Source organism: Balaenoptera borealis (assembly GCF_965194805.1).
Source record: "Balaenoptera borealis genome assembly, chromosome: 2".
Lineage (NCBI taxonomy): Eukaryota > Metazoa > Chordata > Mammalia > Artiodactyla > Balaenopteridae > Balaenoptera > Balaenoptera borealis.
Window position 1 is genome coordinate 114,263,637 of NC_138867.1, and position 6,317 is coordinate 114,269,953.

Sequence of the window (6,317 nt, forward strand, 5' to 3'; positions counted from 1 at the left end):
CCACTCTTCATCGCGGTGTGCAGGCCTCTCACTATCGCGGCCTCTCTTGTTGCGGAGCACAGGCTCCAGACGCGCAGGCTCAGTAATTGTGGCTCACGGGCCTAGTTGCTCCGCGGCATGTGGGATCTTCCCAGACCAGGACTCGAACCCGTGTCCCCTGCATTGGCAGGCAGACTCTCAACCACTGCGCCACCAGGGAAGCCCCTATTTTATATATAGTAGTGTGTATCTGCGAATCTCATACTCCTAATTTATCCCTCCCCCTCCCCTTTCCCCTTTGGTAACCATAAGTTTGTTTTCTCTGTCTGTGAGTCTGTTTCTGTTTTGTAAATAAGTTGGTTTGTATTATATTTTTAGATTCCACACATAAGTGACATCATATACTATTTGTCTGACTTACTTCACTTAGTATGATAATCTCTAGGTCCATCCATGTTGCTGCAGATGGCAATATTTCATTCTCTTTTATGGCTTCTTTTACAAATTGCTTATTCATGTCCTTTGCTCATATTTCTACTGGAGGCTCATTTTAAAGAACTGAATGGTGAGAGCTCTTTGAATGTTAGAAATGCAGCAACTGGTACTCAGTAGACCAGTTCATAAAAGTTTGTTGTATATCTTGAAAACATCTTATTTAACCATACATTTTTTTTAAATTAGAAGTTTTAGGTTTTTATGTGGTTGAACTTTTCTCCTTTATGACTTTTAATTTTTCACATAACATGCTTAGAAGGCATCCCTCCCCCTTGCAAGATTTAAAAACTATTCACCCATGTTTTCTTCTAGAACTTATAAGATTTTATTATTTACGTCTGAATCTCTGTTTCATCTAGAATTTGTTAATAGTTCAGGGAGAAAGGTATGGATTTGACTATGCCTTCCCTTGCCACCAACAAAAATTAGCAATCAGTTGTCCTGACACCATTTACTAAATAATCCATTTCAACTCCACTAAGTGGAAATACTACCTGTATCATATACTAAATTTCCATATGTGCTTGTGTCTGTTTATGGAGTTTTCTCCTGTTCCATTGGTCTGCTTGTATTCCTGGTTTTAAAAGTGCTTTTGATAATAACTACCAATCATTGAGTTCCTGCTATGTTTCAGGTACTTGACATACTTAATCTCCAAGCTTTCCCAACACCCTGCAGGGTGTAGGTACGATGTTCCTAGTGTAGCCAAGGCTTGCAGGATAAATGAGCCACACAAGGTCAAAAAGGTAGTAAGTGGATCAGCTAGGAATCAGACTGAGGAATGCTTGCCTCTAAGCCTGGCCCTTCCCACCACTCTGTCCTGCCCCGGGTGACCCTACTCCCCACCCTTAGGGGCATGTGGGAGAGGCAGCTTAGAGAATAGCAGCTGGAAGGTCACTGCCCTCACTTCATATCACTGAAAATGGAGGCCATGGGGAGTGGAGGCTCGTCCCAAACCCAGGCCTGGTTAGAGGGAGCCGGGTCTGGGACTCTCAGCTCACTGACCTTGTATCCCCAAACCAGTGTCATAACAGAGCTGACCTGTTGGCATGGTCATGGGATTCTCTGTGCCCGTGCCCCACGCCCCTGCAAGCTGTTAAACACAAGATTCCACTGCAGACACAGCTGGCGGGCAGTCTCCCTTGTAGAAGTAAGTGGGTCAAGTGGTGCCCACGGGAACTCCGGCGCAATGCTGAACAGAGGGGAATTACATGATTCCTTTGCATCTTAGAGTTGTAGACTAGAGGGGTCCTAAGAAGTCACACAGTCCACCCCTGCCATGTTTAGATCAAGAAGCTGATGCCCAGAGAAGGGACAGAACTTGCCCAAAGTCCCCCTGCATGGGCATCTTGGGCACATTCCGAAATCCACACCCTGTGATGAGGCCTGGTGAGTAAGAACTGCAGCTGGAACAGCTCTTGGCTCTCAGGGACAGTGGTAGGAAGCTGTCAAGTCAAACCCCAGCCTCACCTCCTGGAACCCTGGGATGGCCCCGAAGATAGGCCTCGGTAAACCCTGTAGAAGTGCTGTAGGGTGGTGTGCGGGGGCCCCAGTCAGGCCTTCCCTGATCCTATGGTCTTCATGGCTGACGCCAGGGGAGTTGTACAAGAGCCTGGTAAGCATCGCTGTTGAGATTGGCACCTCCTGGTAGTGCTTTCCATGCCCTAAGTATTGCCTGCTGGCTGCTTCCCATGGGAGAAGTGGCTCAGCTTCAGATCTGCATAATCACCTTGGCCAGAGATGCAGTGTGTGCATGGGCACACACACACACACACACACACACACACACACACACACACACATATACAAACATGTACACAGAGATGTTAGTCTTTGGAATGATTGTGTCCCCACAGTGCTGTCTGGGCCAAATCACAGTGTCCCTTGTCCAGGGTCTGTGGGTGCAATTCTCCATCAGAGTCCTGGGCAGTCCTCTCTTTAGTGCTTTTGCCTTGGCCCCTCTGCCCAGCTGTACTGATGTCTCCTTTTCATCCACGTATCAAAACTCTGGTTGGGCTTTAAGGCTCAGCTCAAATCTTTCTCTGGCTCTTCTGTGAAGTCTTCCCTCCCCAGCCTCATCCAGAGTTCTGGCACTCTCCCTCTTCTGAATGCTGATAGCGTTCTTCTGTGTCACTCACATGGTACTGGAGCACTAATTGCCCTGGGACACCGTTTCTCTAGAACTTTTCCTTACAGCTTGTGTTGTTATAAGTTTTCATGAGATGAAATCTTGTTGATCCAATGAGGCAGTAATCTTGTATTTCACACCATTTTGTATTCTCATCAGTGTCTGGCACATAGTAGGCCCTCAGGAAATGTTGGTTGCCTGGTGGATTGGGAATGAGCCAATATGTAAACACAAACGGAGATGCTTTCAGGCCTCAGTGGGTGTTAGGTACTTACCCGCACTTGCTGGCTGCCAGTCGAAGGCGTGAAACGGGCTTGTTCAGTCCTGCGGGAGGTTGTAATCCAACAGAGAGCTGTGGTGACGATGGACCAAAGAGACGTGCTGAGATCTACTGGTTAGGGTGATAATACAGATCTGGTGTTAAAAGTCTGGCAGTGCTTTAGTCTTCTGTGAAGTGGGAAAAGGGCATTTGGGCAGCAAGTGAGAGGGGAGGGTGTGGGAGTGCACCTCAAACGAAGCATAGTCAGGAGAACCTAACTGCTCTCTACCTGGTAGCTTCCTAGCGCAGGGGGGTGAGGAGTTTGGAATGCGGTGGTGGGATGTAGTTCATTCTCAAACACTCTCTCTGGGCCCAAGTCTTCCTCCTAGCCAGTCCTGGGGGCTCTCAGAAGACTGTCCTGAGCGCAGGAGAAAATTTCCCCTCAGATCCTAAAGGGATACTAACTGCTAATTGAGAGCACGTTTTTTGAGAGAGAAGTATAATGTATTTGCCATTCATTCATTCATTCATTCATTCATTCATGTATTATTGAATGAATGTATTATTCATTCAATAATACATTCATTAGTGTATTGTAACAAAAACGGTAATGTATTTGTTTATTCATTTTGTGCTGGGCCTGATGATGTGATGCTGATCTGATAAAAGGTCTGAATGGGGCTCCCCTGCTTACAACGCTGAATCAGCTGGTGACTGTCTCCTGCGTGGGGGAGAAGTTCAGGTCATGCTCTCTGTCATCCAGGATAACACCCAGGCTCCTCAGGCTGGCATGTCGTGGCCTCCTTACCCAGCTCTGCAGACTGCTCTGGCTCTTGGTTCTATGCTCTCTAGAACTTCCTTCAGCCCTGCTGCCCTCTCCCAATTCCCAGACACACTGGCTGCCTCACGCCACCGTGCCTCTGCTCATGCTGATTCCTCTGCTTGGACCCTCCAGGCCTCCTCCACCGTCAGTATGAATGAGCCCCGGGCACCCTAAACAGAGCCCTGAGTAGAAGCCTGTAGGGGAAAGAGCATGGGCTTTGGAGTCAGCTAGAGGTGGATTCAAATCCTGCCTTCACCTTCCTGGCTCTGCATGTTACTTCCCTGGGCCTGTTTACTATACGCTTAATAGCACTGACCTCACAGCATTGCTGGGAGGGCTAAATCAAGGGAGCATGTGCCTGCCCTTTCTTCTCTCCCTGCTTCTCCCACCATTCTCAGTGCTAGGCCTGTAGATGCCTCGTCCCCCTGCTTGTTGGTCTCAGTAAAGTCCTTTTATTCAACAAATAGCTACTGAACACCACTGTGGGCCAAGTGCGGGGCACTGGGAGTAATTTTTGTTTGGTCATCTGCTACCAAGGAGTTGTGAGAGCCCATACTGAGTTCCTGGGGGAAACGACACTTGATCTGAACGCTGGAGGCTAAGGGAGAGGTAACTTGGAGGAGACAGGAGGGAAGAGAGTTCTAGGCAGAGGGAGGCAACAGGGTGAGTGGGACCCAATTAGTCATGAGCTGTGTGAGGTATTTATCCTAAGAGTAGTAGGAAGGATTCTATGCCAAACTGGGACTTGGTCACTTTTGCATCCCCCAAAGCAAAAAATGGACAGAGAAGGACCAGAGAGGAAGCTGGGAGACCAGTGAGGATGGGCAAGGGAGAGACGTGGCTCGTGGGGTGGAGGCTGTGGCCATGGAGATATTCTGGAGGTCAGGTTAGCAGGTGTGGCATTGGGTAGGACATGGGCAGCGAGGGAGGGGAGGAAACAGTGACTCCCACGTTTCTGGCTCTTCTGACCGGATGTGTGTATGTATGGAGAGTAGGTTGGTGGCCAAGGGAAGATCAGTCCTCAGCTTGTTTCCCCCCAGATGTGTAAGCTCCCTGAAGCAGGGATGGGCCCTCAGACTCTAGGTCTCTCCCATGGCCCCTTAGTGCCCCAGAAGATTTCAGAAGACTTGTTCCTGGTTGGGATTAGAAAATTAGCCCCTAACCACCATCGGTCAGCAGACTTGACCATGGACACATCCCCTTGGACTCCAAGGCTCTCTATGTTGGGGAGTCGACCCTGGCCTCATCTCCTGGAGGAGGCCCAGATCCTCCTGGGGGCTCCATGCTGGGGCTGGTGTGCCTGGCCTCCTTGCTCTCAGCAGGGCCAGCTGGGGTGGGTCTCCCATCGCCTCACTGAGGCAGGCCTGGGTTTGGCCGCCCTCCTGGTTGTGTTGTATCCAGTGGGAAACATTTAGAATATGTGAATGTAAGTGGCTGCTGGAGAGAAATCTACAATTTCTCCTATTATTGGGAAAGAGCTAGGCTACCAGAGGCTACCAGATGTTCTGTGTCATATAATGTATGTCTTATGGCCAATGAAGATATATATAAAATCTGTACCCAGAGAGTTCCCTACTTGCCGAAAGGGGGCTGGATCCTTCTTTTTACTCTTACCCTTTTCAAATTTAGGGCAAGAATTCCCTTCCGGGCAATGAACTTATCTGCCAAGTTGGGGCCCAGAGGGAACCCTTATGGGGGACTCGTAAACCCCGTCTTTTGAGGAAATCTTAGGGCTGAGGCCACATTCAGCCCCACGTGTTTACACAATACTCTCAGCTCTGAGGGGCCATTAGAGTTAATTGGGTGAATAACCTGTGTTTAAAAAGTCCCCTAATACGTATTTACATAATCCACTTTTTGCCCAAGCCTCATCAAGCCTATTTGTGGGATCTGGAGTGAATCTGGGCTGAGGATCTTCCTCCTGTGCTTCTAGAGCAGCTTCTCCTGTTGGTGACCATCCTTTAGTGAGGACGGGGACAGGCAGGCTTCCCTTCTGCCTGATGTCATGGCGGGGCCTGTTAGCATGGGGTCTTCCTGAGCCTTTGCCAAACACGTGTTGTGGATTGCTGGTCCTGAGAGGTACTATATGGGGAAGAGTTTCCAGGGTCTAATAAGTTTGGGAAGCACTGCCTCTTTTCTCTTGGAGATGCCCTATGCTCATTATTCCACCGAGACTCCAAGAAGTCCTACAGTAAAGAGACGGATTTAGCTTTGTCTAATCCAGCTTCCTTCAGATGTATCTGATCTAAGCATCTCCGTCCCTAATCCTGATGAATAGCCCAAAGAACTAGCATTCTGTAGAAACACGTTGGGAAACAGCAATTCCACTCCCTTTTTTTTTTTTTTTCAGGGGGCAGTTCGGGTTTTGGCCACCCACCTAGACATTGTGTGTGCTGCTTTTGGTCAAGGCCCCTGTGTACAGTCATGCTGGCTGTGCACACACAACCCCCAAGAATGCTTTTCACATGACCACAGCCTTGCTGGTTCTTGGAGCAGGAAAGAGTCCAGGCATTAGAGGCAGGCACGGGGGGACACAGCATTCCAGGTCAGGGAACCCTTACAGCCTGCCCAGTCCTGTGCCCCATTTGTTGCTGGAATCCCTTCTGTAACATGGTCTCTGTGGGTCACTCCAA